This window comes from Salmo salar, chromosome ssa10 (assembly GCF_905237065.1).
Source record: "Salmo salar chromosome ssa10, Ssal_v3.1, whole genome shotgun sequence".
NCBI lineage: Eukaryota > Metazoa > Chordata > Actinopteri > Salmoniformes > Salmonidae > Salmo > Salmo salar.
Window position 1 is genome coordinate 60,047,297 of NC_059451.1, and position 12,854 is coordinate 60,060,150.

A 12,854-nucleotide genomic window follows, 5' to 3' on the forward strand; every position below is an offset into this window, starting at 1 on the left:
ATTAAACTCAACACAAGGCATTTGAAATTTCAAAACAAATGAAACCCAAATTACAAATCAGGGGGAGCATCTTCCTCCCCTCAACACCCACATAAACTAGATTCCTAAATCTCTATATTTCCCTATCTCCCCATACCTATCTGATTCCTTTTCCCTATTCCCTTTACCACAGTCCTAAACCCCCTTCCACCTCTCCCGGGCTGCATGCTGCCCCCACTTCCTCTCCTCCCTCTTCATCCTCCCCCTCACATTTTCTTCCACCCTCCTCACTATCCTCCTCCACTCCCCAATCTCTCCCTGTCTTTACCATGTTCTGTCTGGCTTCCCACAGCCCCCCGTTTAAAGAGGCTTATGAGAAGCCATAGTAGAAATCTGTCCCTTTCCGTCCCCTCGCTCTCCCTACTCCTCTCTCTACCCGAGCCCACGACAAAATAAAATCCCCTCTTACCTTACCTAACAACACCCGTGTCTCTAGCCCACACTACTCCGCAAAGGCACAGTCCCAAAAGGCATGGCGCACTGTCTCCTCCCCACCACAAGATGGTCTTGGGCAGGTGGGGGATCAAGCTATGCCGGTACATAATGGAACGCACCGGCAAACACTTATGGAGGCTCAACCAATTCAGGTCCTTGAGCCTGTTGTCCAGACCCCGCGCCTGCACTCCCTCCCAGACCACTTCCGGGATACCCACCACAGGTGTCGGACACCTCCCTGTCTGACCTCCTCGTACAGGGCTGTGGTCTAAACCTACTCGGCAACTTCAACCTCGGGGTGCGCACGAACCACTTGGCCGCGTGCCCAAAGTGCCACGGCAGCTGTTCCGCCCGAGGACCCGTGTTAGACCACACCATTACGCTTTCGCCTGGTATGAGAAGAACACCCGCAGGAGGTAACCGGACGGGTGTACACCGGATGAGCAAGCTCTGTCAACAAAAAGAAACAAAAATTGAGTCCAGCTTGAGGGGGAAGTGTGGTACCCTACCCCTCCCCATGGGGCAAAGCATGCGTGCCCTGGCGACCCACACGTACCTGCCACCCCACATGAACTGAAACACTAGCCTCACTAGAGGCCTCCTCAGACAAGCGGCAATGGGTAGATGTACGCCAAATATAAAAAGAGACGGCAATACATCCACCTTGAGGACCAGGACCTTGCCTACAAAAGACAACGACCTAGCCCTCCACATCGCTAGCTTCCTCTGTACCACTGCGATGCCCATGTTCCAGTTCATGTCCGCTGAGCCGGAGGTCTCAAAATGAACCCCGAGAATCTTCAGGGCCCCGTTACAGAGAGATAACCCCCGGGCACATCCGTCCTACCACGCCATCTTCCGAAAAACTTAACGGAAGACTTTGCGTGGTTAAGAACCCGCTCCCGACGCCGGGTGAAGTCCCTAATAATGGCAAGGGACCTTGTCAAGCACGGAGTCCTTGCAAAGCAGCAAGGAAGTGTCAGTCGGCGTACGCGTCACCTTAACGCGCAGACCGCCACTTCCAGGATTAACAAGCCTTCCACCCCCTGTGTCTGCCCTAATGGCAGCCCCCAGGAGGCTCCATGTACAGTACGAAGAGGAGAGCCGAGAGCGGGCACCCTGCCTGACCCCTGACGAGAGGTCAAAACGTCACCCATGTGACCGTTTACGCTAACCCGGCACCCCGCTCCGACATATAAAGTACGGATCCATCCTATGAACTTTTCCCCAAATCCACAAACCTACCTAATACTCTGAAAAGAAAAGATCTATTCACGCGATCAAAGGCTTTCGCCTGATCGCGCTGCTACCATTAAAGGCAGACCTCTATCTTCTACCCAAAGCGATGGAGTCCTAATCAACTGCAGGTTCCACCTGATAGAGCGGCCCTCTACCCCGCGACGTCTGATCCTCATGAACGACGAGGGAAGGGCTGCCTGCGCAACCGATCCGGGACCTTTGCAAGTATCTTGTAGTCTACACACAGCATGGTCAATGGCCGCCAGTTGCCAAGGTCTGTGGCGTCCCCCTTCTTGTGAAGAAGTGACAGCACACCCGACGGTCATTGATCCCCCGGGAACCCCGTCTCGAGAATGGCCTTCAAGACTTTCGAGGACCACCGGTCCGAGTATCCCCAAAACTTGAGGTAAAACTCGGCGGCAGCCCATCCATCCCAGGTACCTTCCTTTTCCCATCCCCTAAGGGCGCTCTCAACCTCTTCTAGGGGAGATCTGAGCCTCCATCGCCTCTCCTGTCCTTCGGCAATCGGCCGGGACAAGTGTTCTAAAAACACATTTCCCCGCTCTACATCTACTTCCTCTCCTTAAAGAAACTTCGGAAATGATCAGTTGTTACTCTGACCATCTCCTCCGGCTCTCTAGCTACACTACCATCTTCTTTCCTAACCCCGTACATTACCTTTCTACTCTGTCTATCCCCTAACCGACTTAAAGAACATTGTGGAACAAGTCTCGTTATGTTCTAAAAAGCCGCTATGCGTACGCTCCAGGAAGCTCGAGCCTTCCGCTCACTGCAGCTCCCTGAGTTGCGCCTTCAGGGCAGTGGATCTCTCCCAGTCGACCGACCCGCCGAGGTTGCCTGCCTCGTACTCGAGTTCGAGCAACCTATGGATATGATCCACCTCCCTCCTTTCCTCCCCTTTTTTCTCCTCTTACAATATCCTATAATAAAGATCCTAATCCTTACCTTGACTAAGTCCCACCACTCCAACACCCCTCGCACATGGACCGGAGGCCCTCAAACCCCTCGAAACACACCAATAAAGGCATTAACAAACGGCTTGCTCATCCAGCACCTCCCGATCCTTCCAAACCCCCTACCGAAGAGGCAGACTGGAGAACTCACCTGCAGGAGCACCCGTCGTGATCTGAAAAGAACACAGGCAACAGCCGACCAGACAACCTGACCCAAGGACCTGGATAGAAAAAATATAGTAAGCCTCCGGCGCAACCCCCTGGAGTTGCGCCAAGTGGGACCCGGCCATTTTCGAGTAGTGTGCAGGCCACCATCAACCAGACCATGGCAAGCCATTAGCCCGGTGATGGCGCCTGCACTGCTGTCCCCCCTACCCCTAAATCTATTAAAGTCCCCCCTATCACCAACTGCCTATTTGTGACACAGGGGCGTCAGACAGTCCACCATCTCCCTCCTGTCTGCCGCCAAACCTGTGGCCCGTACACCCCAACTAATCTATACCTACAATCTCCCAATGTGACATCCACCCCCAAAACCCCTCCCCTGCATAACAACAAAAGTATCCTCAACTTTTACCTCCCTATTCCCAAACAAGATCCCTACCCCCGAAGAGTGAACCCCCCTATACCCCAAACGATTCCCTTTATCCCACTCCTCTTAAACCTCACAACATCCCCCCCCCATCCCTTAGGTGAACCTCCTGTAAAAAAAAAATCAAACCTCTAACCCTCTAAATAACTAAACACCGCCCTTCTTTTATCCTATCCCTCAAACCCCTTACATTTAAACTAACAAAGTAATTTTATCCATAATGAAAACATTAACAATAACCTACTAATAACAAAAAACAAAACAAGAGGCTCACCGATGCCCCCGCCTCCAACCCCCGACAAGGAAGTAAAAATGCTCCCCCATCCGAAGGATACAGATCCTCCTCAGATGAGCCTGGACCTGCTTGGCGCACAACTTGGGGACACTCTGTCTCCCCTTCCTCACAAGTATCTGCCCATGAAGCCGGGAAAGGGTTGGGGATGGAGGTTTGTTGAACAGCCTTGCCACCCTATCCCAGGATGCAAGAGATAGAGTAGAGGCCGCCATGTCCATTTAAAAGGAGTGGAGTCTGTGAGGAAGGGGCAATAGGGCAATTGAACATCCACGCTTGCCTCCCCTCCCCTATCCACCTCTTTCTGCACACTCACCTCCGTATTCTCTCGAATCCTGCTCAGTCTCCGGGGATCACCCCCCCTACTGACGATTCCTCCTTCCCATCCTGCCCGAGTTCGAGCGGCACACCAGAGTCTGAGTGCCTCACCCCCCTGCTCCTTTGACCTCAACACGGAAGATTTTCCACTAATTTCTACAGGGCCCTGCAAGCCCCTCCACCCCATCAAGCAAGATCATGCTCTCATTCCTCCACCCGCCCCCCCCCACCCTCCGGCTTCTGGATAGGGACCCTCACCTCCTTTCTTCACTGACGGCCCTGATGTCACCTCTTTCCCGGCCCTTGCACGTGGAGTGGCAGCAAGATGGTTCTCCTGCTCCTTCTTTTGACCCAGGGTCCTTCTTTGTGATGTTCCCCATTGAGTCTCCTCCTTCCTTTCTTGCCTGCCGTCGACTCGGCATATGACTGCCGACGGAGGAAGTCCCGGAACAGGCAGCCTACTACCACACCCGTGGCATTCCTTCTCGGCTCCCTACAGTCCATGCCTCATGCTCCCCGATTTGCAAAACCTGCATCTCCCTGTACTGCAGGCAGCTGTAACGGTATATCCCTACATTTCTTACAGAAAGGGTGAGGGTGAGGATCCCTGTTCAACCCAGGAGAAAAGACCGTGGGGATGTAGGAAGCCATCAAACCCTTCCATATCTGCCTAAGGAGCACCTGGAACTGACGGCGGCCATTCAATCCCAAAGAGTCTCTTTCTACATATTTGCCCCTGATGTGACGTCACAAAAACGGCCCAGAAATGCCCCTATGGCGATATCCAATATATGAGGATTGTACATATGTACATTAATAGTTCTGAAATTGGTTTAGACAGACATGTTACATTGAAAGGACAATGGCTTCTTCCAGCAGCCGCCGGCTCTGTCCATTATAATGTCGCACATACTCTCTGTATGAAAGCAGTCACGCCATATGCTTCCTCCATAGCAGCCCCTGCAGAACATAACCTCTGGGGACTTTGACTTTCAGGCCCCCATCAAAACGGTTCTTCCAAAGGAATCTCTTGGCAAGCGCAGATCTTCTTCCTTCTTCCAAGGAAAGGATGTAATTAAGTCCAGTCCTGGGGACCTAATTTCATGGTGATGTGTTGGCCATCTTTCAATGGGAAAAAACCAAGTTGAAAATAACTTAACTGGCTTTCCTTCTTACTCCCTTCGGCCTTCGACCTTCTGACCTTAGCGGGCTTTGGGGCACCGGTACCAAGCTTGATCTTGAGCCAAAAGGCCGGTTTATAACTGCCAAATGACTCCTTGCACCCGCTGGGGCTGGGGCCTCGCAGACTCATCGGTTGGCAAAGGTCCTCACCCAACGTGGTGACAGGCGGGTGTTTAGGTACTTCAGTTTCTTTAATCCTAGTGCGACTATTTGTTCAATGCCCGAATAACTCAGTATCGTGGCTGAATCAATTGCCCGAAGCGACTACGAGGGAAAACACTCTGTCAGTCAAGCCAAGTAAACGCTTCTGAGCAAAAATTAAGGCACATCTCTGTCACACCGAAATAAGATAACCGGCTCTGCCAGAAGCAAAGCCCTTCCAATAGTGAACTCCGTATAATATTTCTTTCCACGAAGTCTTTAGTAAAAGGCTAAAGGTTTGTAGCGTAATGAAGAGAAACCAGAGTCGCATGGAAGTGAGTGGGGCCCGAGGACACACACTTCTGTGCACCTAGGGGTCGGGTCCCGGCGGTCCCTTAACCCACTTTTCCAAGTTTTCGAGGGCTAGTAAAAGTACAGATAGACAGACAGACAGATACAGACAGCAGACAGACAGACAGACAGACAGATAGACAGACAGACAGACAGATTAACCTGGAGGAAGGGATTGTATTTTTGGGGGGCCCTAAACACACACAACAATCCTGGTGAAGGGATTGTATTTTTCCAAAACACACACACACACACACACACACACACACACACACACACACACACACACACACACACACACACACACACACACACACACACACACACACACACACACACACACAATCCTGTGAAGTGATTGTATTTTTGGGGGCCTAAAAATACACACACACACACACACACACACACACACACACACACACACACACACAAACAATCCCTGGTGAAGTGATTGTATTTTGGGGGCCTAAAAATACACACACACACACACACACACACACCCTAAGTGATTACTTTTTTGGGGTCAAACATACACACACACACACACACACACACACACACACACACACAAACAATCCTGGTGAAGTGATTGTATTTTTGGGGGGCTAAAACACAACACACACACACACACACACCCAGTTAAGTAAATGGCTGGAAACGGGGACCCCATGAAGGCTTCACTTGTTTAGTTGATGATTTTCTTTTTCATTCTCTTCTTCATAGTTGTTCGACATAGAATTGTGTATTTTTTGACAATGGGAGAAGTGTTGCACTATTCCCGGAGGTACTGCAATACTGGTCAACGATGTTGAGCGGACGGAGCAAGCCCCATTTCACTTCGTTGAAAATCCATGACATAGTTTCGATGGGGATTTATCAGATATTAAACTGATATGAATAGATTTTTTTTTTTTACAAAATATATTTATTATTTTCATGCCGCTTCAATACAAAAACATATTCAATCAAAATCATAACTAGGATTTATATTACCATACAAACCAAAACCTAAACAAAGACAGGAAACATCTTCCTCCTTCACCTACAAACCAAAACCCATACTAACAACAAAACTAAATAAACTTCAACCCCATCCCCTCCCACTCTATCGGGACGCTCCACTCCTGACGCTTTCATTGCTGCCACCATCCCCCCCCTCGGATACAGAACAGTTCGCACAAGCGAAATACCTGTCTTGTGCCTCTACTCTAAACGCCTATCACCCCACCTTCCTCCCGACTTGGCCCGCACCCCATGCCCTCAAACATATACTTCCTCCCGTTCTAATTCCTGGCAATGTCTACAGCGTCAGCTCAGCCAGGGTGTAAAGAGCATGAAGAGGAGGGAGCCTCATGAGGGCCCCGGATCCCTCCTGCCCCCACCCCCCCTTACCAGGCACTCTCCTCCTGCGTCCTTACGCCCTCCCACTTTTAGGTTTTATCGTGGAGGGCGTTAGGAACATCCTCATTCATGTCCGCAGCTCCTCACTGTCATTCACCGTGTCCGTCGCTCCCTACCATCTCCCCTTTGAAATTCTCTACTCGTGATCTTACCTTACTGTCCCCCACCTACATTCTCTCCTTCTGGTCCCGCCACCACTGCCTTCTCTGTCTCCCCTTTCTCCCTCTCTTCCTCCGCCTGGGTTTTCTCCCTGCTCCCTCCCTCATTGCCTTCTCCGTCTCTCTCTTCTTCTCCACCACCGTCTTCTCTCAGCTCCCTCCAACCTCCGTCTCTTTTCCCTTCCCTCCTGCCTCTCCCTTCCTTCAGCCTTCCCGTCTTCTGGGTCTTCCACCAAACCATTTCTTTTTCTCTTTCTCCTCGCTGTCGCTTTCTCTCCTCCGCACTCGTGTCCTTTTCCTCCGTGTTTCTTTTCTTTCCTCTTGTTCTCTTCTTTCTCTCTATCTTCCGCCCGCTTTCCAGTTGCAGACGCACAGAGTGACCGGTGACGCGGCGGTATCTACGCACACAGTGAGATATGCCACACCCGTGACATGCCTCGGCGCGCCGCCACAGTCCTCGCCGTGCTCGCAGATCCACAATACCCTGCATTTGTGCTGCACGAGGCGAGGATAGTGACCATAGCTGGTACAACGCCTGAGAACGGGGCCGACGGGCACACAACGCCCTGTCAGCCCCAGGGAGAACATCGCCAGGCGGATGGAGGCAACCTCAACCTCAGGGTCCCCCTGAGCAACGCCTGAAATCCTCTCTTCCCATCCCAGAAGCCCAGAGTCCCTGAGGAGCCTTTCAGCGAGGAGACATTGTCCATGTAGCGCCGCAGGAAAGTCCTCTCACCCGTCTCCTTCAGCATGAGGACATATGACACTAACTGTGACCAATTGAAATTGCCTTCCCAGGCTGGTCACCTCGCAATGACACATCGGTCATCCTTTCCCACTTCTCTCGCCTCTCATCACGTCTCACATACCTGTTCCTCTCTTTTGTGGAGCGCTGTGTAGGAAGGTTACTCCCTCCAGTGGGTTCGCTTCTGGAGGTAATAAACACCTCCCCACTTCTCCAACTTTAAGATCCTAATCAAAAACTTTTTTCTCCCAAAGGTCTCCTCCCAAACGGCTCCATCTCCTGTTCCTCCAGGCGAATCCTCACCGCAGTTACAATCCCACCCAGGCATCTTGTTTGAGCATGTCGAGCTATCTTGAAAGTTTCTTAAAAAGAAGCCACTTAGAAAAATTATTTTGAAAATTGAAAACATTTCCCACACTTCCAAACTCTTCTCTCCTCGCTTTTCGACCTTGGCTCATGGCTTTGGGCACCTCGGTAATGTTTTCTGATCTGAGCAAAGCAATGGTAGCTTTATAACCCACAAATTGATTCCTTGCACCTGCCGCCACTTCTCTGGGCCTCGCAGACCTCATCGGTTTGGCAAAAGTTGGTCCTTACCCAACGCTTCCTGGTGATATGGTGGAGCTTTTAAAGTCGCTAATGCGTCATAGGTCACTAGTCTCATTAACTTAGTGCGCTACTATTTGTTCAATGCCCGCAAATACAGCTCGTAGTCGCTGGCTTGAAACTCAATTGCCCGAGCTGACTACTTTGAGTGAAAACACGCCGGGTGGGTCAGCTTGCTTCAAGTCAAACGCCTGAGCAAAAGTCCGCCACCACAATTTCTCTTGAAACAAGATACCGGTTTCGCCAGAAGCAAAGCCTTCCAAAATACGTTGAACTGTAAGTGTTCCTTCATGAATTTTAGTAAAGGTAAAGGTTTGAAGTATTTGTAAAGAGAAACCAGAGTTTAGATGAGGTTTAGATATTCAAATTCTGAGACACACACGTGCACTCTAGACTGGTCCTCATGGTGGTCCCCAATCCCACTCTTCCAAGTTTTCGAGGGCTGGTAAACACATGAGTGTGGTTGTAGACAGACAGACAGACAGACAGACAGACAGACAGACAGACAGACAGACAGACAGACAGAGACAGATAATCCTGAGTGAAGTGATTGTATTTGGGGGCCCAAACACACACACACAACCCAGAAGATCATTTTGGGGCTTCAAACACACACACACACACACACACACACACACACACACACACACACACACACACACACACATACACATACATACATAACATAATCTTATGGTGGATTGTATTTTGGGGGGGCTTAAAATACACACATACACACATACACACACACACATACACACACATACACACACATAAATAATCTTGGTAGCATTGTATTTTTGGGGGCTTAAACACACACACACACACACACACACACACACACACACACATACACACACATACACACACACACACACACACATTATTATTATTAAATACTCCTAGGAAGGATGTATTTTTGGGGGGCTTAAAACACACACACATACATACATTACATACATACACATATTATTATATTAAAATAATCTTGTGAAGATTATTTAGTTTAAAATATATTGTATACACATATTACACACATTACAATCCTGGTGAAGTGATTGTATTTTTGGGGGCCTAAAACACACACACACACACACACACACACACACACACACACACACACACACACAAACAACTTGTAGTGATTGTATTTTTGGGGGCCCAAAACACACACACACACACACACACACACTGGCCAATATTTTTTTAAGTAAAACAAGTGGAAACGGACATGAAGGGGGTTTTCGACTTGTTTCAGTTTGGATGATTCCTTTTATTTCTTCTCTTTCTTCTGCTAGCTGTTTCTTACATAGATTTGGTGTATTTTTTTCCTTGACAATGGAGAAAGTGTTGCACCATTCCCCGAGGTATTTGCACAATGGTGATGCGTGGAGCCGACGGAGCAAGCCCCATTTCCAACTCCTCTGTTCGAAAACGCATGGACATGTAGGTCTCGATGGGACGATTGTGATATTAAACTGATAAGAACAGATTTTTTTTTTTTACAAAATATATTTATTACTTATGCTTGCTTCAATACAAAACCATATTCAATCAAAATCATAACTAAGTATTTATGTAATAATTACACAAAACTAAAAACTCCTTAAACAAAGACCCAGGAAAACATCTTCCTCCCTTCACCTACAAACTAAACCTATACTAACAACAAAAATTCAAACAACCACTCATCCCCTTCCCGACTTATCGGGGACGCCTCTCCATTTCTCAGACGCTCATTGCCGGGCCATCATCCTTCTTCTCGATAAGAATCAGTGTGGCATGTTATCACCTGTTCAGTTTCTACTTTAATCTATTTACCTCACTCTTTCCTGACCGGCCCAGCACCCATGCCTCAAACAAAAATTACCACCTCCTCCGCCCCCAACTCCTGGGCAATGCCTGAAGGTCCAGCTCAGCCAGGGGGCAGGGTAAGAGCATGAAGAGAGGGAGCCATGAGGCCTCAGATCCTCTCCTCCTGCCCACCTCTCACAGCTTCCTCCTCCCGGGTTGTCCTTACGCCCCACTTTTAGGTCTTTGTCGCGGAGGGCTAAATAGGAACATCCCAATCTGCGCCCTCCGGCCAGTTCTAATCACGCCATTCACCGTCCGCTGCCAGCTCCCCTACATCTCCTCAGCCTTCATCGCGATCTTACCTCAATACTGTCCCCCCACCTCGCCTCCTTCTCCTTCTGGTCCCGCCACCACTGCCTTCTCTGTCTCCCTCTCTCTTTCTTCTTCTCTTCCTCTCACTCAAGCTTCCCCTGTCTCCTCCCTCTATTGCCTTTCCGGCCCCTTCTCTCTCAGCCACCGTTTTCAGACCCCTCCACCCTCCGTCTCTTCTCCTCCTGCTCCTCCTCTCCTTCAGCCTTCCGCCATTCTTCTGGTCTCCACTCAAGTCCATTTCTTTCTTTTCTTCTGTTCTCTGCTGCCGCTTCTTTCCTTCTCCTCCCGCACTCGTGTCCTTTCCTCCGTGCCTTTTTCTCTTTGTTCTCTCTCTTTCTTTCCCATCCTCCGCTCTCCCGCTTCCCCCAGCTGCAGACGCAGTATGACTGGTGACGCACGGCACCACGCCACAGGTGCGTAATCAACACACTCGCGACATGCCTCGGCGCGCCACAGTCCTCGACGGTGCTGCAGAAAATATTCACAATTTCTTTGTGCTGCACGAGGCGAGGATATGACCATAGGCTGTGTAACGCCGTAGAACGTGGGTTGACGCGGAATAATACAACAACGCCTTGTAGCTCTCAGGGCAAATATCGCCGCGGATGGAGTGTAACCTCAAATCCTCAGGGTTCTCTTCCTCAGCAACGCTGAATCTCTTCTTCATCCCAGAAGCTCAGGGAGTCTCTTGAGGAGCCTTGCTTGAGAGACATGTCCACAGAAGCTTGAGAGTCTCACTGTCTCAACGAGGGGTTATATAACACAATCGTGATCACCCGGAAATTGGTTTTCGCCTTGCGGTTGTACCTCAATGAACACGGTTATCCTTCCCACTTCTTCGCTTCTCCTTATCGCCCCTCATACCTGCGTCTTTGTGGAGCGTCACGTCAGTAGTTACCTCCAGTGGGTTCGCTTCGAGGCACAACACTTCCCAATTTCTCCAACTTAGGATCCAATCGTACTTTTCTCCAAAGGTTCTCTCAAACGCTCCATTCTTGTTCTCCAGGCTAACTCACTGCTCGGCTTATCCCGACTCCAGGCATCTTGTTTGGAGCATGTTTCAGCCATCTTAAAAAAAAAAAAGTTTCTTGGAAAGAAGCCACTGAAAAATTATTTTGAAAAATCTGAAAACCTGTCTCTCACACTCCAAACCTTTCCTCCTCCGGAAGCTTTTTCTCACCGATTGGTTAGCTGGGCACCTCGGTACCAAGCTTGATCTGGGCTTAAAGGTCGAGAAGCGAGCAACTCACAAATTGACTTTGCACCTCGCTGGCTCCCGGGGGCTCTCGCAGACCATCGGTTTGGCGTGTTGGCTCCTCTCACCTGGCAACGCTCTTCGGTGATTAGCGGCAGTTTTTTTAAAGTCGCCACGCGTCACAGGTCACCAGCTTCTTTAATCCCAGTGCTGATCATTTGCTCAATGCTCCGCAATACACCTCCGAATAATCGCCGGCTTGAACTCAATTGCCCGAGCGACACATTGATAGGAAAATATCACTTATTTGGCTCAGTTTGCTTGAAGTCAAACGTACTTCGAGAACAAAGTTAAGGCATCTCTGTCAATTTCTCTTGAACAAGATAGGCCTGGCCAGAAGCAAAGCTCCTTCCAAAATACACGTTGAACTCGTAGGGTTTTCACTTAGTTTTAAAGAAGTAAAGGTTGTAAAGGTGATTGAAGAGAAACCAGAGTGTATGGGTTGGGAGGTAGTCGAGACACACACGGCAGAATTCTAGAGTCACGGGTCTCGCGAGTGGTCCCCCGAACTCCACACTTCCAAGTTTTCGAGGGCTGTGTGCTCACAGATAGACAGACAGACAGACAGCACGACAGACAGACAGATGACAGGATCAGAGCCAGACAGACAGACAGATAATTCCTAGTGAAGTGGATTGTAGCTTTGGGGGCCTAAAAACACACACACATTATTAACTTGGTGAAGTATTGTATTTTTGGGGGCCTAAAACAGCCACATGGCCACACACAGCTACACACACACACACACACACACACACACACACACACACACACACACACACACACACACATAATCTTGGTAAGTATTGTATTTTTGGGGGCCAAAACACACATTATTATTATTACATATTACACATACATAATAACACACATTAAATAATTCTGTAGTGATTGTATTTTTTTGGGGGCCTAAAAACATAACACACATAACACACACACACACACACACACACACACACA

The 12,854-nt window shown here is 49.3% G+C and overlaps 1 non-coding gene across 1 annotated transcript; it reads right to left on the reverse strand.

Moving 5' to 3' along the window:
- Window positions 1–5,426: 5,426 nt before the first annotated feature.
- Window positions 5,427–5,540, reverse strand: LOC123724959 (U5 spliceosomal RNA). The gene has a single exon (XR_006757436.1). It is a non-coding gene; the product is annotated as a U5 spliceosomal RNA (small nuclear RNA).
- Between the last annotated feature and the right edge of the window lie 7,314 nt (window positions 5,541–12,854).